The sequence below is a fragment of the Coregonus lavaretus genome, assembly GCF_964263955.1.
Source record: "Coregonus lavaretus genome assembly, chromosome: 18".
NCBI classification, from domain to species: Eukaryota; Metazoa; Chordata; class Actinopteri; order Salmoniformes; family Salmonidae; genus Coregonus; species Coregonus lavaretus.
The window spans coordinates 17,394,243-17,418,452 of NC_140005.1; the positions used below are offsets into that span (position 1 = coordinate 17,394,243).

The 24,210-nt window shown below is 43.4% G+C and overlaps 1 pseudogene across 1 annotated transcript in view; it reads right to left on the reverse strand.

Moving 5' to 3' along the window:
* The window catches only part of LOC311145337 (AT-rich interactive domain-containing protein 1B-like), a 91,155-nt pseudogene extending 70,099 nt beyond the window's left edge, over positions 1–21,056 (reverse strand). Inside the window, exon 1 of the transcript in view lies at positions 19,794–21,056. The product of the transcript in view is annotated as an AT-rich interactive domain-containing protein 1B-like (transcript). The remainder of the gene's footprint in view (positions 1–19,793) is intronic.
* Positions 21,057–24,210: the final 3,154 nt, after the last annotated feature.

The following is a 24,210-nucleotide window of genomic DNA, read 5'->3' on the forward strand; positions in this document are numbered from 1 at the left end:
TGGTGCAGGTCTACAATTTTGTTTCTGGTGTCCTTTGACAGCTCTTTGGTCTTGGCCATAGTGGAGTTTGGAGTGTGACTGTTTGAGGTTGTGGACAGGTGTCTTTTCTACTGATAACAAGTTCAAACAGGTGCCATTAATACAGGTAACGAGTGGAGGACAGAGGAGCCTCTTAAAGAAGAAGTTACAGGTCTGTGAGAGCCAGAAATCTTGCTTGTTTGTAGGTGGCCAAATACTTATTTTCCACCATAATTTGCAAATAAATTCATTAATAATCCTACAATGTGATTTTCTGGATTTTTTTTCCTCAATTTGTATGTCATAGTTGACGTGTACCTATGATGAAAATTACAGGCCTCTCTCATCTTTTTAAGTGGGAGAACATGCACAATTGGTGGCTGACTAAATACTTTTTTTCCCCACTGTACCAATTAGGATCTGGCTAAAAATAATTGAATCAGTTATAGAACACATTGCCCTTTATGGTTCTGAGGTCTGGGGTCCGCTCACCAACCAAGAATTCACAAAATGGGACAAACACCAAATTGAGACTCTGCATGCAGAATTCTGGAAAAACATCCTCCGTGTACAACGTAAAACACCAAATAATGCATGCAGAGCAGAATTAGGCCAATACCCGCTAATTATCAAAATCCAGAAAAGAGCTGTTAAATTCTATAACCACTTAAAAGGAAGCGATTCCCAAACCTTCCATAACAAAGCCATCACCTACAGAGAGATGAACTTGGAGAAGAGTCCCCTAAGTAAGCTTGTCCTGGGCCTCTGTTCACAAACACAAACAGACCCCACACAGCCCCAGGACAACAACAACAACAACAACAACACAATTAGACCCAACCAAATCATGAGAAAACAAAAAGAGAATTACATGACACATTGGAAAGAACAAACAAAAAAACAGAGCAAACTAGAATGCTATTTGGCCCTAAACAGAGAGTACACAGTGGCAGAATACCTGACCACTGTGACTGACCCAAACTTAAGGAAAGCTTTGACTATGTACAGACTCAGTGAGCATAGCCTTGCTATTGAGAAAGGCCGCCGTAGGCAGACCTGGCTCTCAAGAGAAGACAGGCTATGTGCACACTGCCCACAAAATGAGGTGGAAACTGAGCTGCACTTCCTAACCTCCTGCCAAATGTATGACCATATTAGAGACACATATTTCCCTCAGATTACAGCGATCCACAAAGAATTCGAAAACAAACCCAATTTTGATAAACTCCCTTATCTACTGGGTGAAAAACCACAGTGTGCCATCACAGCTGGAAGATTTGTGACCTGTTGCCACAAGAAAAGGGCAACCAGTGAAGAACAAACACCATTGTAAATACAACCCATATTTATGTTTATTTATTTTCCCATTTGTACTTTAACTATTTGCACATTGTTACAACACTGTATATATACATAATATGACATTTGAAATGTCTTTATTCTTTTGAAACTTCTGAGTGTAATGTTTACTGTTAATATTTATTGTTTATTTCACTTTTGTTTACTATCTACTTCACTTGCTTTGGCAATGTTAACACACGTTTCCCATGCCAATAAAGCCCTTAAATTGAAATTGAATTGAATTGAGAGGGGGCAGAGGAAGAGAGAGAGGGGGGAGAGGAAGAGAGAGAGAGGGGCAGAGGGAGAAAGAGAGGGGCAGTGGAAGAGAGAGAGGGGGCAGAGGAAGAGAGAGGGGGGGAAGAGGAAGAGAGAGAGGGGCAGAGGAAGGGAGAGAGGGGAGAGAGGAAGAGAGAGAGAGGGGGCAGAGGGAGAGTGAGGGGGCAGAGGAAGAGAGAGAGGGGAGAGAGGAAGAGAGAGAGAGGGGCAGAGGAAGAAAGAGAGGGGCAGAGGAAGAGAGAGAGGGGGCAGCGGAAGAGAGAGGGGGGGAAGAGGAAGAGAGAGAGGGGCAGAGGAAGAGAGAGAGGGGGCAGAGGGAGAGTGAGGGGGCAGAGGAAGAGAGAGGAGGGGCAGAGGAAGAGAGAGGGGGCAGAGGAAGAGAGAGAGGGGCAGAGGAAGAGAGAGGGGGCAGAGGAAGAGAGAGGGGGGGAGAGGAAGAGAGAGAGGAGCAGAGGAAGAGAGAGGGGGCAGAGGAAGAGAGAGAGGGGGCAGAGGAAGAGAGAGAGGGGACAGAGGAAGAGAGAGAGGGTCAGAGGAAGAGAGAGAGGGGGAAGAGGAAGAGAGAGAGGGGGGAGAGGAAGAGAGAGGGGGCAGAGGAAGAGAGAGAGGGGCAGAGGAATAGAGAGAGGGTCTGAGGAAGAAAGAGAGGGGAGAGGATGAGGGAGGGGGAGGAAGAGAGAGAGGGGGCAGAGGAAGAGAGAGAGGGGGGAGAGGAAGAGAGAGAGGGGGCCGAGGAAGAGAGAGGGGCAGAGGAAGAGAGAGAGGGGGCAGAGGAAGAGATAGAGAGGGGGCAGAGGAAGAGGGAGAGGGGGGAGAGGAAGAGAGAGAGGTGGCAGAGGAAGAGCGAGAGGGGGCAGAGGAAGAGAGAGAGAGGCAGAGGAAGAGATAGGGCAGAGGAGGAGAGAGAGGGGGCAGAGGAAGAGAGAGACAGCGAGAGTGAGTGAGTGAGTGAGTGTGAGAGAGAGAGAGAGAGAGAGAGAGAGAGAGAGAGAGAGAGAGAGAGAGAGAGAGAGAGAGAGAGAGAGAGAGAGAGAGAGAGAGAGGAGCAGACGACAGATGAGCTTCCACATTTTTCAGCATGTTTTTACAAAAATATAGATATAGAGTTAGAACAAATTTGATTTTTCAGCAAGGACATACACAGGATACTACCCTCCACAACATAACCTTCACTCCAAATCAAAACTCCAACCTACAACCTGATTTTGGACAAAATTACCTGGAAGGATTCCTACTACCAGAGATTCCTACCTCCAATCTATACAGCAAATGCTCTGCCAAACAAACAACAGAAACCTGAAAACACCATCCAACCTGGAACTGAGTGAGTCATGTTTAGTCTGAAGCTACTTTTACAACCAAGAAGAAAAATACACTACAACGATATATTTTACTTTATAAGGACTGAATGCTAAGTTAAGGCTACCAAGCTTGCTAGGACAGTACATATCTGACTGCAACTTCAATTAGCAGTGAGGTGTGAAGCGAGAGGTGTCAAAGCCCTTGAGCCCAACAATGGCAGGAGAGTTCCACAGCCTACCCCGCCCAAATGCAGAGGCCTTTGAAGCCCCATCGCGCTGCTCAGAGGTTATTAGCATACAGTACCCTCTGGATGTAAAAAATTATAATGCACGAAAAGAGTACAAAAAGAACCTCCTTATGGAAAATCAAGAAACACTTTTTGCTGACTATTATAAAAATGGGAACATAAGCAACTTCATCTTCCACACAGACCATCCCCTGGCATGGCGCAGTGCTATATTAACATACTACCCCTCTGTTAAGAGGGGGGGTGTTAGCGAAGGGTGGAAACTCAGGATACTAGACAACGAGGACTCTGAGTCAGCCAATATAAATCTGTACAAGTCTGGAACAGTATTGGTACAGGGCAACCCCAAACAGTTTCAGCTGGACTTTCACCTAATCAAAGGTTAGACCAGACCTCTTCATTATTTAACCCCACAGACGAGCAACCCCAAGCGGAAAGTCAACCTCCCAGCACAGAGTACTACTCCCTTATTGAAATGAAGGATAAATTCACCCAGCTGGAGGTAAGGCAGGTGGAGCTGGAACAGCAGGTGAACACACTCCAGTCAGGACAAAAAATTGTCCTGCTCAACAACACTCCCTCAACCAGACCTGGAGAGCTGGAGGTGGAGAGAGCCACATCTGCACTCTGAACTATGGTGAGACAACATCAACAGGAGAAAGAGCAGGACATAAACAAGCCATAGATTGTACTTCTAATGGACTCAAATGGGAAATACATACAAGACAATTTCCCCAAACACAGTGTCTAAAATCTGGTGTCCAAACACCCAGCGCACCCTAGACCTTCTGTCTGAGGACCAACTAGGGTCACCCAGCCACATAATAATACACACAGGCACAAACGACCTGAGAACAGAGCAGGAAAGGGTGGCCACAGCACTCAAGGGAGTGACTGAAAAAGCTTCTTCTACTTTCCCCAACGCACAAGTGGTTATCTCTGCCCTGCTACCACGAAAAGACTTCCACCCTGCTACCATACAGCGGATAAACGCAAGTATTTACCGTGACTGTACCTGAAAACCAAATGTATACCTGGCCCACCACTCCACCCTGGACTTGAACAGCCTTTACGACCAGGTCCACTTATACAAGGCAGCAGTGCCCACCTTCGCCCGGACACTAATGGACATTGCCCTCAACTGCAGCCCTAACACCTCACACAGGAGCAACAGATCAATGGACCCCCCCCCCCCCGGACCTACACATAGAGGACCCACGCCGAGAGGACCTACATCCAGACCACAGCACCACCAGCCACATCCACACTCCCATCCCAACCAATCAAAACCCCCCCCCAAGTCAACCATAACCACAAGGTCATCTACCTTTGGCCTAAAGAGCAGAAACCTGGACTTCACCAAAGAAATCAGAAATACAGACATTGTCATCCTACAAGAAACATGGTTTAGAGGAGATGGACCCACTGGTTGCCCTCTAGGTTACAGAGAGCTGGTAGTCCCATCCACCAAACTACCAGGTGTGAAACAGGGAAGGGAAGAGCAGACCTAACTCACTCTATTCAATTAATCAAAACAGGAACATTTTACATTTGGCTAGAAATTCAAAAGGAAATTATCTCAACAGAGAAAAATGTCCTCCTGTGTGCTACCTACAGTTGAAGTCGGAAGTTTACACATTTTTCAACCACACATTTCTTGTTAACAAACTATAGTTTTGGCAAGTCGGTTAGGACATCTACTTTGTGCATGACACAAGTAATTTTTCCAACAATTGTTTACAGACAGATTATTTCACTTATAATTCACTGTATCACAATTCCAATGGGTCAGAAGTTTACATACACTAAGTTGACTGTGCCTTTAAACAGCTTGGAAAATTCCAAGTCATGGCTTTAGAAGCTTCTGATAGGCTAATTGACATAATTTGAGTCAATTGGAGGTGTACCTGTGGATGTATTTGAAGGCCTACCTTCAAACTCAGTGCCTCTTTGCTTGACATCATGGGAAAATCAGAAGAAATCAGCCAAGACCTCAGAAAAAGAATTGTAGACCTCCACAAGTCTGGTTCATCCTTGGGAGCAATTTCCAAACGCCTGAATGTACCACGTTCATCTGTACAAACAATAGTACGCAAGTATAAACACCATGGGACCACGCAGCCGTCATACCGCTCAGGAAGGAGACGCGTTCTGTCTCCTAGAGAGGAACGTACTTTGGTGCGAAAAGTGCAAATCAATCCCAGAACAACAGCAAAGGACCTTGTGAAGATGCTGGAGGAAACAGGTACAAAAGTATCTATATCCACAGTAAAACGAGTCCTATATCGACATAACCCGAAAGGCCGCTCAGCAAGGAAGAAGCCACTGCTCCAAAACTGCCATAAAAAAAGCGAGACTACGGTTTGCAACTGCACATGAGGACAAAGATCGTACTTTTTGGAGAAATGTCCTCTGGTCTGATGAAACAAAAATAGAACTGTTTGGCCATATTGACCATCGTTATGTTTGGAGGAAAAAGGGGGTCGCTTGCAAGACGAAGAACACCATCCCAACCGTGAAGTACGGAGGTGGCAGCATCATGCTGTGGGAGTGCTTTGCTGCAGGAGGGACTGATGCACTTCACAAAATAGATGGCATCATGTGGAAGGAAAATTATGTGGATATATTGAAGCAACATCTCAAGACATCAGTCAGGAAGTGAAAGCTTGGTCGCAAATGGTTCTTCCAAATGGACAATGACCCCAAGCATACTTCCAAAGTTGTGGCAAAATGGCTTAAGGACAACAAAGTCAAGGTATTGGAGTGGCCATCACAAAGCCCTGACCTCAATCCTATAGAAAATGTGTGGGCAGAACTGAAAAAGCTTGTGCGAGCAAGGAGGCCTACAAACCTGACTCACTTACACCAGCTCTGTCAGGAGGAATTGGCCAAAATTCACCCAACTTATTGTGGAAAGCTTGTGGAAGGCTACCCGACAAGTTTGACCCAAGTTAAACAATTGAAAGGCAATGTTACCAAATACTAATTGAGTGTATGTAAACTGCTGACCCACTGGGAATGTGATGAAAGAAATAAAAGCTGAAATAAATCATTCTCTCTACTATTATTCTGACATTTCACATTCTTACAATAAAGTGGTGATCCTAACTGACCTAAGACAGGGAATTTTTTACTAGAATTAAATGTCAGGAATTGTGAAAAACTAAGTTTAAATGTATTTGGCTAAGGTGTATGTAAACTTACGACTTCAACTGTATATCCCCCCACTAGAATCCCCATACTTTAATGAAGACAGCTTCTCCATCAATCATTTCCAGGCCCAGGGACATGTACTAGTCTGTGGCGACCTAAATGCCAGAACTGGACAAGAACCTGACACCCTCAGCACACAGGGGGACAAACACATACCTGGAGGTGACAGCATTCCCTCCCCCATATGCCCCCCTAGACACAACTACGACAAGATAACCAACAAAAACGGGTCACAACTCCTGCAGCTCTGTCGCACGCTGGCTATGTACATAGTCAATGGTAGGTTTCGAGGGGACTCCTATGGTAGGTACACCTATAGCTCATCTCTTGGCAGTAGTACTGTAGACTACTTTATCACTAAAAAAATTGGACCACCTCAACCCAGAGTCTCTCAGAGCGTTCACAGTCAGCCCACTGACACCCCTATCAGATCACAGCAAAATCACAGTCTACTTGAACAGAGCAATACTCAATCATGAGGCATCAAAGCCAAAGGAACTGAATAAAATTAAGATATGCTATAGATGGAAGGAAAGTAGTGTGAAAACCTACCAAAAAACAATTAGGCAACAACAAATTCAATCCCTTTTAGACAACTTCCAGGACAAAACGTTTCACTGTAATAGTGAAGGTGTAAACTTGGCAGTAGAAAACCTGAACAGTTTATTTGACCTCTCAACTTCCCTATCAAATCTAAAAATGTCAAACAGAAAACCAAAGAAAATTAACAACAATGACAAATGGTTTGATGAAGAATACAAAAACCTAAGAAAGAAATTGATAAACCTATCCAACCAAAAACATAGAGACACAGAAAACCTGAGCCTACGCCTTCACTATGGTGAATCACTAAAACAATACAGAAATACACTACGGAAAAAGAAGGAACAGCATGTCAGAAATCAGCTCAATGTAATTGAAGAATCCATAGACTCTAACCACTTCTGGGAAAATTGGAAAACACTAAACAAACAACAGCACGAAGAGTTATCTATCCAAAACGGAGATGGCTAAACCACTTCTCCAATCTTTTTGGCCATATAACAAAGAACAAAGAACAAACAGCAAAAATATACATATACATATACATGATCAAAGAGAAATCTTAGAATCAACTATTAAAGACTACCATAAACCACTGGATTCTCCAATTACATTGAATGAACTACAGGACAAAATACAAATCCTCCAACCCAAAAAGGCCTGTGGTGTTGATGGTATACTCAATGAAATGATAAAATAATTCCAATTGGCTATACTTAAACTCTTTAACATCATCCTTATCTCTGGCATCTTCCCCAATATTTGGAACCAAGGACGAATCACCCCAATCCACAAAAGTGGAGACAAATTGGACCCCAATAACTAACGTGGGATATGCGTTAACAGCAACCTTGGGATAATCCTCAGCATTATCATTTACAGCAGACTCGTACATTTCCTCAGTGAAAACAATGTACTGAGCAAATGTCAAATTGGCTTTTTACCAAATTACCGTACAACAGACCACAAATTCACCCTGCACAGCCTAATTGACAAACAAACAAACCAAAACAAAGGCAAAACCTTCTCATGCTTTGTTGATTTCAAAATGTCATGGATCCCCCCGGTACTGCTGATCATTCCGTTCACCAGTTCCGGAGGTCTACGTCACCGGCTTTCTAGGCGTCACTGACATGGATCATAACCACCAAACCCGGACTGTCTTGTCTCATTACGCACACCCAGAGTTACCTCTGCTGCAGAGGATGAGTTCATTAGAGTTACCAGCCTCAGAAATTGCAGCCCAAATAAATGCTTCACTGAGTTCAAGTCACAGACACATCTCATCATCAACTGTTCAGAGGGGAATGTGGGAATCAGGCCTTCATGGTCGAATTGCTGCAAAGAAACCACTACTAAAGGACACCAATAAGAAGAAGAGACCTGCTTGGGCCAAGAAACACGAGTAAAGGACATTAGACAGGTGGAAATGTGTCCTTTGGTCTGGAGTCCAAATTTGAGATTTTTGGTTCCAACTGCTGTGTCTTTGTGAGACGCGGTGTGGGTGAACGGATGATCTCTGCATGTGTATTTCCCACCGTAAAGCATGGAGGAGGAGGTGTTATGGTGTTGGGGTGCTTTGCTGGTGACACTGTCTGTGATTTATTTAGAATTCAAGGCACACTTAACCAGCATGGCTACCACAGCATTCTGCAGCGATACGCCATCCCATCTGGTTTGGGCTTAGTGGGACTATCATTTGTTTTTCAACAGGACAATGACCCAACACACCTCCAGGCTGTGTAAGGGGTATTTTACCAAGAAGGAGAGTGATGGAGTGCTGCATCAGATGACCTGGCCTCCACAATCCCTCGACCTCAACCCAATTGAGATGGTTTGGGATGAGTCGGACCGCAGAGTTAAGGAAAAGCAGCCAACAAGTACGCTGAGGAGATCTGGAACGCTGTGCACACTTGTCTCAAGCGGGCCGTGCGTCGGCACAAGGAACAGGCCGACCGCCAACGCATGAGGCGCCTGTTTTCTCTCCAGGCGACCGGGTCTGGCTCTCCACCCGGAACCTGCCCCTCCGCTTGCCCTGCCGGAAGCTGAGCCCACGGTTTGTGGGATCGTTTAAAGTCCTGAGAAGGGTAAATTAGGTAACGTACCTTTAGCGCAACTCCCTGCTGATTATCGCATTAACCCGACTTTTCATGTGTCTCTCCTCAGGCCAGTGGTGTCTGATCCCCTCGCTGAGGCTGGACTCTGTGACGCCCCGCCTCCTCCTCTGGACATCGAGGGAGGTCCGGCGTACTCGGTCCGTGAAGTCCTTGATTCGAGGCGTTGGGCGGGGCGTCTCCAGTACCTCATCGACTGGGAGGGGTACTGCCCAGAGGAGCGGTGCTGGGTTCCTGCGGTGGACATCCTGGACGATTCGCTGACCAGGGATTTTCACCGTCGGCGCCCTGACCGACCCGCACCGCGTCCTTGTGGTCGTCCCTGTGGTCGGGAGAGATGTCATGGACCCCCCCGGTACTGCTGCTCATTCTGTCCACCAGTTCCGGAGGTCTACGTCACCAGCTTTCTAGGTGTCACTGACATGGATCATTACCACCAACCCCGGACTGTCTTGTCTCATTACGCACACCTGGTTCCCATTCCCTGATTAGTATGTGTATATATGTGACCTCTGATCCCCATTGTCCTTGTCGTTTATTGTCCCATGTCCGTTGGTCTCGTGAGTACCGTGTATTGTGCTCTTGGTATTACGGATCTCGTCCCGTGTATTGTTTAGAGATTGTGCTCTTGCTATTACAGGTCTCGTCCCGTGTATTGTTTAGAGGTTTACAACTCACATCCCTGTGTAATATATATATATATACGTGTTTGTTTTGGGCTTCGTTTCAGATGGAGGGCTCTAAATACTCTGACATTTCCTCTGCTCATAAGTTTGTCTCTCTCCCTCTCTCCCTCTCTGAAGTCAGCCCCGTGACTCAGTAGCCCTGTGTGACTGAGTTCAAATTCTGCCGCCGCTCACCGCTACAGTGGCTTGCCAAAGTATTCACCCCCCTTGGCATTTTTCCTATTTTGTTGCCTTACAACCTGGAATTAAAATGGATTTTGGGGGGATTTGTATCATTTGATTTACACAACATGCCTACCACTTTGACGGTGCAAAATATTTTTTATTGTGAAACAAACAAGAAATAAGACAAAAAAACAGAAAACTTGAGCGTGCATAACTATTCACCCCCCGAAGTCAATACTTTGTAGAGCCACCTTTTGCAGCAATTACAGCTGCAAGTCTCTTGGGGTATGTCTCTATAAGCTTGGCACATCTAGCCACTGGGATTTTTGCCCATTCTTCAAGGCAAAACTGCTCCAGCTCCTTCAAGTTGGATGGATTCCACTGGTGTACAGCAATTTTTAAGTCATACCACAGATTCTCAATTGAATTGAGGTCTGGGCTTTGACTAGGCCATTCCAAGACATTTAAATGTTTCCCCTTAAACCACTCGAGTGTTGCTTTAGCAGTATGCTTAGGGTCATTGTCCTGCTGGAAGGTGAACCTCCGTCCCAGTCTCAAATCTCTGGAAGACTGAAACAGGTTTCCTCAAGAATTTCCCTGTATTTAGCGCCATCCATCATTCCTTCAATTCTGACCAGTTTCCTAGTCCCTGCCGATGAAAACCATCCCCACAGCATGATGCTGCCACCACCATGCTTCACTGGGATGGTGTTCTCGGGGTGATGAGAGGTGTTGGGTTTGCGCCAGACATAGCGTTTTCCTTGATGGCCAAAAAGCTCAATTTTAGTCTCATCTGACCAGAGTACCTTCTTCCATATGTTTGGGGAGTCTCCCACATGTCTTTTGGCGAACACCAAATGTGTTTGCTTATTTTTTTCTTTAAGCAATGGCTTTTTTCTGGCCACTCTTCCGTAAAGCCCAGCTCTGTGGAGTGTACGGCTTAAAGTGGCCCTATGGACAGATACTCCAATCTCCGTTGTGGAGCTTTGCAGCTCCTTCAGAGTTATCTTGGTCTCTTTGTTGCCTCTCTGATTAATGCCCTCATTGCCTGGTCCGTGAGTTTTGGTGGGCGGCCCTCTCTTGGCAGGTTTGTTGTGGTGCCATATTCTTTCAATTTTATAATAATGGATTTAATGGTGCTCCGTGGGATGTTCAAAGTTTTGGATATTTTTTTATAACCCAACCCTGATCTGTACTTCTCCACAACTTTGTCCCTGACCTGTATGGAGAACTCCTTGGTCTTCATGGTGCCGCTTGCTTGGTGGTGCCCCTTGCTTAGTGGTGTTGCAGACTCTGGGGCCTTTCAGAACAGGTGTACAGTGGGGGGAAAAAGTATTTAGTCAGCCACCAATTGTGCAAGTTCTCCCACTTAAAAAGATGAGAGAGGCCTGTAATTTTCATCATAGGTACACGTCAACTATGACAGACAAAATGAGGGGAAAAAATCCAGAAAATCACATTGTAGGATTTTTAATGAATTTATTTGCAAATTATGGTGGAAAATAATTTATTTGGTCAATAACAAAAGTTTATCAATACTTAGTTATATACCCTTTGTTGGCAATGACACAGGTCAAACGTTTTCTGTAAGTCTTCACAAGGTTTTCACACACTGTTGCTGGTATTTTGGCCCATTCCTCCATGCAGATCTCCTCTAGAGCAGTGATGTTTTGGGGCTGTCGCTGGGCAACACAGACTTTCAACTCCCTCCAAAAATGTTCTATGGGGTTGAGATCTGGAGACTGGCTAGGCCACTCCAGGACCTTGAAATGCTTCTTACGAAGCCACTCCTTCGTTGCCCGGGCGGTGTGTTTGGGATCATTGTCATGCTGAAAGACCCAGCCACGTTTCATCTTCAATGCCCTTGCTGATGGAAGGAGGTTTTCACTCAAAATCTCACGATACATGGCCCCATTCATTCTTTCCTTTACACGGATCAGTCGTCCTGGTCCCTTTGCAGAAAAACAGCCCCAAAGCATGATGTTTCCACCCCCATGCTTCACAGTAGGTATGGTGTTCTTTGGATGCAACTCAGCATTCTTTGTCCTCCAAACACGACGAGTTGAGTTTTTACCAAAAAGTTATATTTTGGTTTCATCTGACCATATGATATTCTCCCAATCCTCTTCTGGATCATCCAAATGCACTCTAGCAAACTTCAGACGGGCCTGGACATGTACTGGCTTAAGCAGGGGGACACGTCTGGCACTGCAGGATTTGAGTCCCTGGCGGCGTAGTGTGTTACTGATGGTAGGCTTTGTTACTTTGGTCCCAGCTCTCTGCAGGTCATTCACTAGGTCCCCCCGTGTGGTTCTGGGATTTTTGCTCACCGTTCTTGTGATCATTTTGACCCCACGGGGTGAGATCTTGCGTGGAGCCCCAGATCGAGGGAGATTATCAGTGGTCTTGTATGTCTTCCATTTCCTAATAATTGCTCCCACAGTTGATTTCTTCAAACCAAGCTGCTTACCTATTGCAGATTCAGTCTTCCCAGCCTGGTGCAGGTCTACAATTTTGTTTCTGGTGTCCTTTAACAGCTCTTTGGTCTTGGCCATAGTGGAGTTTGGAGTGTGACTGTTTGAGGTTGTGGACAGGTGTCTTTTATACTGATAACAAGTTCAAACAGGTGCCATTAATACAGGTAACGAGTGGAGGACAGGGGAGCCTCTTAAAGAAGAAGTTACATGTCTGTGAGAGCCAGAAATCTTGCTTGTTTGTAGGTGACCAAATACTTATTTTCCACCATAATTTGCAAATAAATTCATTAAAAATCCTACAATGTGATTTTCAGGATTTTTTTTTCAATTACAGGCCTCTCTCATCTTTTTAAGTGGGAGAACTTGCACAATTGGTGGCTGACTAAATACTTTTTTCCCCCACTGTATATATACTGAGATCATGTGACAGTTCATGTCACACTTAGATTGCACACAGGTGGACTTTATTTAACTAATTATGTGACTTCTGAAGGTAATTGGTTGCACCAGATCTTATTTAGGGGCTTCATAGCAAAGAGGGTGACATATGCACGCACCACTTTTCCGTTATTTATTTTTTCGAATTTTTTGAAACAAGTAATTTTTTTCATTTCACTTCACCAATTTGGACTATTTTGTGTATGTCCATTACATGAAATCCAAATAAAAATCCATTTAAATTACAGGATGTAATGCAACAAAATAGGAAAAACACCAAAGGGGAATACATTTTGCAAGGCACTGTATATTTCCATCTTTCTCCGATTGCCTCACTCTCTCTCTCCCCAGAAAAGACACTCTGCGTGGCCATCTTCACACCCCTGCTGAGAGGAATAACCAGAGAGAGAAGCTAGGCTGGGTGCACTGAACAGAGCTTCCCTGGTGCCTCAGACAGACAGACAGACAGACAGAGCTTTCACAGATGAGTCAGGGAAGGCAGGCTTCTGGTTCAGCCCAGGAACCAAATAAAATAAATATGTATTTGTCACATGCTTCGTAAACAACAGGTGTAGACTAACAATGAAATGCTTACCTACGGGCCCTTCCCAACAATACAGAGAGAAAAATAGTAAGATAATAGAAAAATCACACAAGGAATAAATACGCAATGAGTAACAATGTGCAGGGTCACGAGGTAATTGAGGCAGATGTGTACATATAGGTAGGGGTAAAGTGACAGATAATAGACAGTAGTAGCAGCACATGTGATGAGTCAAAAGAGTTTGTGCAAAAAGGGTCAATGCAGATAGTCCGGGTAGCTATTTGGTTAACTATTTAACTAACTATTTAGCAGTCTTATGGCTTGGTGGTAGAAGCTGTTCAGGGTCCTGTTGGTTCCAGACTTGGTGCATTGGTACCGCTTGCCATGCAGTAGCAGAGAGAACAGTCCATGACTTGGGTAGATAGAGTCTTTGACAATCGTTAGGGTCTTCCTCTGACACCGCCTGGTATAGCGGTCCTGGATGGCAGGGAGCTCGGCCTCAGTGATGTACTCTTTTTCTCCACAGCCTGAGAATGTGTACTAGCTACCACTGATAAAGGCCATGCCCAGACAGGATGGTTAGGTAGCATCCAAAATAACACCATATTCTAATAATACTTTGCACTATAGAGCTGGTCCTGTCTATCAATGTCATCCAGACGTCTGTTATGTCCATCAGTCATGTAGAAATGTTCACGTCAAAATAACAAATCCAGCAGAACACAAAGAGGCCATGGGTTTGAACTACCTGAATCATGTAGTGCAGCATTACCATGCAGTTTGGGATTGGGAATAAACTAGCATCCAAATAGCCAAAAGCCAAACAAAAACAATGCAGGTTTTCAATAACTAAAAAACTGCTCTGCTTCAACTAATTTTTGCGCTCTGTTTGTTATGAGTGCATCACAGGTCAGAACAAAAAGCTAAAATTATTTTATTAGCAGGCTAATTATACGTACAGTAGACGATCCGAATGGTCAATTTTTTATGGCAAATCTGAATTAATTGGCATTTTAAGAAAACCACGGGCAGTCCCAGGATAACCTAGCTGCCAATTACGTGTTTCATCCTGCAAGATGAAAACCCTGGCCGTCTGTCAGACCCTTATCGGGAACAACAGAGCAAATTAACATTTCACTGTGTTGTTCCTAATCAGCGCTAGGCTGGGAGAGCCTGAGATGTAAACAAACCAACATGAACAAAGCGTGGAGGACGAGCAAGGGAAGGAGCGAGTGCTGAGGCTGAGGCTGGCCTGGAGAACTAGTGCTGACGAGGCTACTTCTGTCTGCTCCCCACTGCGCTGTCACACACAACACACACACACTGAAATATAAAATAATGTGCATACAAACCCAGACAGACAAGCAAGAATATGAACATAAAGCCAGATATTCAAGGACATGCAATCGCGCATACACACACACACACACAAACACACACACATACACACACACTGCAGTGTGTCCATAAAATATCATTATTACACCTATACTACTGTAAATAAGTGAACACATTTTCAAAAAACTAAAAGGCGTAACTAGATTGAGAGAATAAAATAAGCACTGTGTAAAATCAGTCAATACTAAAACTAGAAGAACAGTTACATTTTCCAAGACAACTGAAATGGTTGTATTTTTCTTTATTGGCAGAACTGTAATGATTTACCTCTTTGATGAGTCCGTGTGCAGAAGAAGACAGACCACTAACTGATCACAGGGACTCTCTCTCTCTTGCTCTTTCCATTTCCTCAATCAAACAGGCCAGAGTAATTGAAAATCCGGGACAATGCCAATTGGATGAAAGAGTAGCTTCAACTAGGGGTCACCTTCCTGTAGTTCTGCTCTGCTCTGTGTGTGTGTGTGTGTGTCTTCACCTTCCAGTCTGTTTTAAATTAGGAAAGCGTTCTCACACAGCTTGCTCCTGAAGAGAAGCAGTGGAGAGGAAATTAACTTGAAAGAGGGAGGTTCTGCCAACAGGTGATTGAGGCATGTTTAACCACAGACACACACAGACTTTGAGGTGCTTAAAGCCAGATCATGGCCCAAACGGAGGATCCACATCAGACCGGTCCTGACACACAGCCCCTGTGGGTGCATTGACTGAGGAACCTCTCACAGTCACGTACAAACCTATTTTTCCACAGGTATACAGGATTTCTGTTCATATGAAACAACTAAAACACAATCTCTACTCCGGGTTCAAAATAAAATACATTGTAGTATGAAAATAATAAGTAATAACCAAGTTCAATTGCATGCAACCTGTGCATCACATTTGTACATTATTTTAATAATAAGAGATTCATTTAGTTGATATCCTCTAGAGATTTCTTCTGCTTGTACATTTATGTTTATGATGTGTATTTTTCTGCACACATTATCCAATATTTAAAGCCCATGTCTTTAAATAATAGGGCCAAATATGATTGCTACAATTTATTTACCAATTACAATTTGGAAGCTATTATTCTCTGAGGCTGAAGGAGAGGCTTATTATCTTAATGTCTGCCCAGCTCGGCTACGGTATGCATCACATCCAATCATTACCCTCCAATGACTAACTATGATTATAGCCACCGCTGTTCATAATGTTTGGATGGCACAGAAAATTGTCAGAAATATGCAGGTTGCCGTTTATTCGAGTCTTGACCTGGAGGCAGAACTGAGAGATTTCCCCTTAGATAGGTCAGCTGCAGAATCAAAAAAGTCTATATTGTAAAAATTCATGAAAACAAAAATGTACTTTTTGGTCTTAATTTAAGGTTAGGTTTAGGCATTATGGTTAGCAGTGTGGTTAAGGGTAGGGTTAAGGTTAAGGTTTAAAAGCATATTTTATGACTTTGTGGCTGTGCTAGATAGTGACTTCTCTGCAGAGCTGCCTCCAGAACAAGATTCATGACTAAAAACGCCAACCTGACATAAATACACTATATTGCTATTCTGAAACCTGGCATAATCTTTTACAAATGACTTTGAATTATTTTCCTGTACAGTAATGTAAGACTAAAAGCATGACAATGATGTAGATGTGTATGATGTATTGTAGATGCTTAGCACAGTGGTTGTTGTGCATCCAAAATACAGTATATAATATAATAACTATTTGTGGCATGAAAACCATGTAATTAATATTACAAAAGGGGCCTTCAAATGTCCTAAATTATGACTGTACTAAAACTACTTCAGACAAATAATTTATGATATGTTGAATGACATGTCTAAGCTATAAAATATGGGCTATTATTACTATGGAATTACTAGGCCTACTACAATAAAAAATGTCATCAAAATCCCCCATGCAAACAGGTCTTCCTGGGAACTACAGAAAAGTAGCCTACTGTTTTGTTTGGAAGAGGGTGAAAGACAGAGTAGGCTACACCACCACTTTGCCCTGGGGTCAAATATCTGGGTCATATTCAGCAGAGTGCATCCTTGATAATAGAAATGTATCCATTCATTATTATATAGCCTAGAAGATGACATTATATAGGCAACATTGTGAATGGTCCCCCCCCGCCCCGGGTCAAGCGTCTGAACAGAGGGTTCAGCACTTTTTACATGAGCAGCACTCAGCACCCAGTGAGGAGGCGGAGAGCCAATCAGATGGCAGATTTGATGTAAACTTCTCTGCAGCCGTCTGGGGAGTATTACAGCCACTTTACCTCCACAATTCAAATTCCGAACCTTGCAATGGAGAGAAAACCTACTTACTTTCCAATAAATAACGCAGGAAGACAGCGTGATACACAGACACGCCTCGCCTTCGACAGTCATAGCGGCTATACTATAAGCACAAACATCGATTGATAATTAAAATATATTATATTTTGAAGATATAATTTGGACATAATTGTAAGTAGAATAATATTCATGAATGTGTAACGTTTTATTCGACGAGAGCCTATAAAGCGCGTCCTTCCAAATAACGTTTTTCTAGGTGTCTGCAACCACGTCAGCAAGAGGGCGAATCTCCAACATCAACAATTGTTTTAAATTAAAACATGTAAATGCATCATATCTTACCCAAATAAAGCTATTCAATTAAAATAGGTGTGGGAAATATTCAACACACAGTCAAAGTAAATGCATTGCATCGATTTTAACTAAATAGGGTGACATCAGCTAAATTGGGCCACTTTTTGGTAAATCGTTTGGGACAATAATACAATACCATATATGCCTTTTCCATGTGTTTTTATGATTAATAATGACTGTTTTTGATAATTTTGTGTTGAAATTATTTAATAAAATATAATTATTTAGGCCCTACAGTTCTTGAAACATCAGCTCTGCCAACATTTGTTGCATGAGCAGTTTCAGGTAAAATGGGCCACAGCTTCAGGTAAAATGGGCCAGTCAAACTCCAAAGGGAAATAGTCATTTATCATCAATTTTAATTTTAAAACACAGTTGCTTATACAGCCACATAACATTTAAACTGCATTAAACAAAAATTCATATGTGCCATTCAAAAAACATTTTGGGTGCAAACCCACATATTCAAATGTGCAATTAAAAAAATCCATTTTGGAACAGCATAGATCAGTGAACTGTCAGTGGTGTGTGTGTGTGTGTGTGTGTGTGTGTGTGTGTGTGTGTGTGTGTGTGTGTGTGTGTGTGTGTGTGTGTGTGTGTGTGTGAACAACACATTTAGAACAAAATGTGCATTCACAAAAATACAAAAATTCACATTCCAAATTATTAACTGATATGTTTGTGTGAAAACTTTTCAAACACAGTCTTTGCAAATGAAACCATCGTCAGCACAGATACCATTGTCTTCACCACAGCTCTCATGAAACCAGGCAGAACATGGAACACATTTTAACCATTCCTCAGTAGCCTTAGGGTCATTTGGGTCACCATAGTGGGTGTTGCAGACTTTGCAAGGTGATTTGCTTCTCTTGCCCTGCTTTTTTTTCCCTTTCGGTTGCTTGCTGCCCGGGTACCAGCTGGCTTGCTTGGCTGGATGCTTGCTGGATGATTTTTTTGTTTGAATATACAGTGAGTGTGCACTTCTCGTGATAAGAAGTGCACACTCACTGTAATTCCTTTCTTCACTCCCTCCCTGTATTCATCTAAGGCACCCTTCATCCTCTCCTCTTTCCACAGATTGTAGTTGTTTGGCCTTCCTTTCCCTCCCTGTTTTATCTTTGTATCCTTTCCTCTCTGGTCCTTGCTCCTCCTCTCTTTTCTCTCGTTCTGTCTCCTCTCATTTCCTCTGCATTCCTTTCTCCTCACCTGTTCTCTCACTTCCTGTCTCCTCTGCTTGTCTCCTCTCTCATCCTTCCTTCTCCTCTCACTTCCTCTCTCTTTCCTTCTCCCTCTCTCCTCTCCTCTCGCTTCCTTCTCGTTTGCCATACTCACTGTAAATAAAATACTACCATTATTACTGTTGGGGGGGGTCATGGTGTGAGTGTGTGTGTGTGTGTGTGTGTGTGTGTGTGTATGCACGTACATACACATACAAACACAAACACACACCCTTACACACAAACTCACTCACACACACTCAAACACATGTGTATGTGTGTTTGTGAGTGACACAAATGATGGCCCATTTTAGCTGAAACCATGTGGCCCATTTTACCTCAAGGGGTTAAGGTAAATTGGGCCCCCCAAAAAAGCATCACTTTTTCAAAAAATATGTTCATATACCAAACTAACAACATTATTTCTGATTGATGCCATCAAGACAGATATTATGCATAGTTTTTTATGGGCATGTTGTTGTTTTTTTACAGATTTATCATCCTTATAATAGTTTAGTTAGATTTGGTATGCCAGGCTACTCACCATGCAGCTTTCTGGTGCAGTCTTGATTTGAATTATTGCACTGCCCACCATAGCAACCATGAACCAATCAAATCACCTGTTACTTGTCAAGTACAGTTATGACAACAGTTTGAAATCCTTTGCAGTCATTGGCTCTAAATTCCAGAGGGGCTGGGACCCCCAAACCTTAAATGGCCCATTTTACCTGATGGCCCATTTTACCTGATATCACCCTACATATTAATAATTATAATTTTACTCTGTTTTACGCGCCTTTACGCGCAAAATGATATTTAGCTGTCAAGCCTATTTATGACTCGTAGCCTATATTAATTGTGTAAAATCTCTGTTATGAAAGAATGCCTGTATTGCACAAATATGTGACTGAGAGTCTATCGTTTTTCTCGCAAGAGTCACCTTGAGCAGATCTGAAACCAGCCAGTATTATCTTCTCCAATTACTTTACTGCTAGATTAATATTAGAAGTGCATTATTCACCGACAAACAGCATATTTACGTGAAGTCGAGAGGGATTATTAGTTTATGTGTAATAACACATTTCAACAACTCTACCAGACACAATCATGACAGGTGTGACTCAGAGTGCCTCTCAAGTTCACTGACATTCAGCTGAGTTTGTAAAACTAGTATTTACCTGTGGTCTGCTGATACCTTGCCCTCCGTTTCCAGGACTCATGGACGGGTGATTTCTCTGTTGCCCTGGCCAGCCATGGGTTGTGGAGCCATACTGAGAAGTCATGTCTTTGCCCCGGCCTATGCCATCTTGTTGTTGTGCAGAGGGACTGTTATAGTCTTGATAGCCACTGCCATAACCTCGCATCATTGGACTTGGAGACGTAAGCAGTTGGTTTAGAGTCGGGGTGGCCCCGGTAGGATGCTGACTCTGTCCTGGGAATCTCTGAAAGCCCCCAACACTTCCACCAGAACCGCAGGCAGCAGCTCCCATAGCAGCCTTGACATGGCCAGCTGGAGTGTTGCTGCCAGGGCCAATCATCATGTTACTGCCCTGTCTGGACGGGGCCATCATGCCATAGCCCGCGCCACCGTAGCCCTGCGGGTAGCTAGAGTAGTGGTTGTAGTGGCTGTTGTGGTACCCTTCTTGGGAGTTGTGCACTGGGTCCATGTTGTTGGGTCCAGAGGAGTGCATCACCCCCATCCCAGTGCTTTGTTGTCCGCCATATTGATCATAGGAGGGCCCTACTCTGGAAGTGCCATAGTAGTTATTAAACTCGCTGTTTCCTCCCGAGCTCTGGGGCTGGTTGATGATGTTGTTGGTCGTTGGTCCCAAGTTGGAATGTTCATTCCTTGCGCCCATCCGCTCCCCTGGTTTACAGGTATGATCCCCCTCACCTTTACTTAGCATCTGCTGCTCTGGCTGGCTACCCAAAACACCCTCCTTCCCTCGGTGGTGGTGATTCTTACTCTCTCCCCTTGTCGCTTGGCTGTTGTTGTTGTTGATGTTGTTACTTTGTATCTGGCGCTGCTGATGCTGAGGAAACGGGTTAAATTGTGACTGCTGTTGCGGCGGTGTGAGGTGCTGAGGGGGATCTCCGCTCCCAACATTTTTCAGTTTATGGTTCGCTATCAACCCGGTTTCCATCCCCCCCGGAGAGGTCGTCGAATCTGATGAAGTGATGTTATTTCCACTCTCCTTCTCCGGTGTGTCAGAATTGTTAATCGGAGAATAAGTTGAATTGACCATGTTGAGCTCATTTCGGTGGTGGTGGTCAACATTATTCATTGTGTTAGTCCCATCACCAGCTCCAAGCATTTCTCCAGATCTCGATATATTTCCTCTTCCCGATTTCCCCGAATTTAGCTCTTGACCCAAATTGCCAGACAATTTTTTATTCTTATTATTAGTTCTTGTCGGTGTTGATGCCACTTGCGTAGCCATTGTCACTTGAACATTTTAGACAGGGACACTGACACACGCACAGAATACTATCACACAAAAAATACTGACAGAGGAAAAACACAAGCAGAAAAAAAACATTCAGTGTAAAAACGAAGCTATGTTATAGCGCTGTAATGCTTGTAAAAATCGGCGGTGGAATGACTTGCTGACAGCCGCGGCTTTGGCGCTGTCAGTGAGGCTTCATGCTGAAGTTTGTCGTCCAGGTTTAAATGAAACTTTTTTCCTCTTCTCCAACCCGGATATGGGTAAACGCTTGTCTCCCGGAGCCCTTCTGGCCCAGCATGGCATGAGAGTGAGAGAGCGAGCTCCACCAGCTATTATCCACCTCCAGGCTCCAACGCGCCTCACATGGAAAACGCGGACTGGAGTCGCCAATGTTATCCAGTGAAGGAAAATCACTGTATCATTTAATATAGAAACAATATTGAATGGTAGCATGGTATCAGGATGAAACAGGCCTATTGAAAAGATGAAAAGCCTACATAATAGACTACATGTCATTGTATACCATTATGCTGGAACGTAGTAGGCTATCTCTCAGAGAGGCTTGTGTTTTCCAAAGATGTGCAGCTCCATCTTAAATGCATGCCTAGGCTCCAGATCTGGTTTTGAGTGTTGCCTACTCGGCTCTGCTCCACCTTGGCTCAATCCAGTTTCTGCAGCTCTGAAAGACAGAGACACGTAACCACAGAAGCTGCAGCGGGCAATAATGTTGCCATCAGAATAAGTATGTAATCACACGCTGTAACTACCCTAGTCGAGATGTGAAATGTAACCACACGCTTTTTCATCATCTTGAGCAGTTATGAGATCATTGCTTTTTATCATATTGAGCTAAACTAGGTTCATGGCCTGAAAATAAGTGACGTCACTGCCCTTGACTATTAGGTCCCTTTATTTGTACTTTTACTTTTCTCGCTCATCAACTTGTTATACTTTGGGTAGAACCTATGAATTGATCTGATGATTTATTTAACAGGTAAAGAAGGGTTGCACGCACCTGACAATACACATGCCTTTATGACAGAGTAACTACCAATGGATTATCTGATGATGTAATCCTTACTGTGTAACAGTCTGCATTTATATTCTTACTACGATGTAATTACATAAATTATTCCCGGTAGTGCCCCACAATAATGACTTGGCCTATGTAATGTAACAATAATAGTAAACGCTTTTGATGTGAGAATCCTCTGAGTTTTACATGGGTAAAGGGAGAGCAGTTTACATGATTGACAGTGTTAACAGTGGCAGCACTGGATAAAATAGATATGGAAATGGTTCATCACAGAAGTATGACGATGATGATAATAATAATAATCGTGATTTGATGATGCTGATGATGATGTCACCCAATTGAGGAACACATTTCTCGTAAATGCAAGGGTACTACTTTACATTATATTCCATGTCATAACAAATTTCTGAACTTTATGATAATCTGACATAAATGCTGAGTGAATGTCTCCTCCCTCGCCATCAGTAGTCAACAGCAGGGACGTAAAAAGACCCCTGGTGGAGACAGTGTGTAAGCACAAGTAGACCAGATTGAAGTGCACCTGATGTTATGACACCATTAATATACATGCAGGCACTGTTTATAACATGGCAACATGAATGAGGGAAAGGTAGGCTTACATCACTTGCATACACTCCAAACATAGACTCATTCAAACGCAGAATGCAGCGAAAGCAAAATACATCAATCTAGAGTCTCTTCCACATTAGTCTTGTTGTGTCCATAGGTAAAGAGTAACAGAGATTATATCATGATAGTAAACTACACAGTCCTGACGCTATGGCCACGTTCACACAGGCAGCCCAATTCTGATATCTTTTCCACTAATTGGTCTTTTGACCAATCACATCAGATCTTTTTCAGAGCTGATCTGATTGGTCAAAAGAACAATTAGTGGAAAAAAATATCAGAATTGGGCTGCCTGTCTAAACACAGCCTATCTAGTGTTTAGAACGGCCTACCTGCCCAGACATCACAGCACCAAGAGCAGATGGCAGAGAAAGGAACAGCTTCATCAGGTGACTCTAGGACACTCTGGGTAGAGTTCACCTTTACGTTTGGTGTTTGTGTGTGTGTGTGTGTGTGTGTATGTGTGTTTGTGTATTAAAGGTCAAATAGGGGGTGCTTATATCTGTCCTGTTTCACACATGTACAAGTATGTAATCTGTGTGTGTTTGTGTGTGTGTGTGTGTGTGTGTGTGTGTGTGTGTGTGTGTGTGTGTGTGTGTGTGTGTGTGCATGTACGTGTGTGTGTGCATGTGTGTGTAGATTTGCAAGGCCATTTTTCCATGTGAATCGTCAGGATCGAAAAGCTGTCAATGTATAAGGTGTCATGTATTGTGGATTACAATGTCACTGCATATGGCATGAGAATATTAAGAGGCAAAATCCAACAAACAGCAGCACATTTTATGTGCAAACAGCAGCATGTGTAATGCTATGCTTCTAAATCTACATTGCTTGCTCTTTGGGGTTTTAGGCTGGGTTTCTGTATAAGCACTTTGTGACAACTGCTGATGTAAAAAGGGCTTTACAAATACATTTGATTGATTGATATGCATCTGTCTGTAACAGCCTTATATCGAGGGTGTTACAGATCATCAAGAATATTATAGTTGATGGTGAAATATGTGGTTATATGATATAACATTGCTCTTGTATATGAAAGTGTTGCTTTGGGTGTGTCAATGTAGCTTTGCAACTCTAATTTTCCACTCTGCTCATTAAAAAGCCCACTGTTCTCGCATTCATCTGCAGACACATTGATCTGTTTGAATGAGAAGAGGAACAATGGCTGAGGCATTTGCATTTATGTTTAATTTATAACCTTCAGGGCCTCCTGATGCACCAAGATTGAAACAGTAATTTCACACAACCACAGTGAAGGGGAGGGACCAAATGAATACAGATCTGGGATTAAATGTATTTCTCGATGTCTGTGCATACGTGTGTGTATGTTTGTGTTTGCGTGCGTGCGAGACAGACAGAGAGAGAGAGCAAGACAAACACAAACACACACACATACACATACACACACACACACACACACACACACACACACACACACACACACACACACACACACACACACACACACACACACACACACAC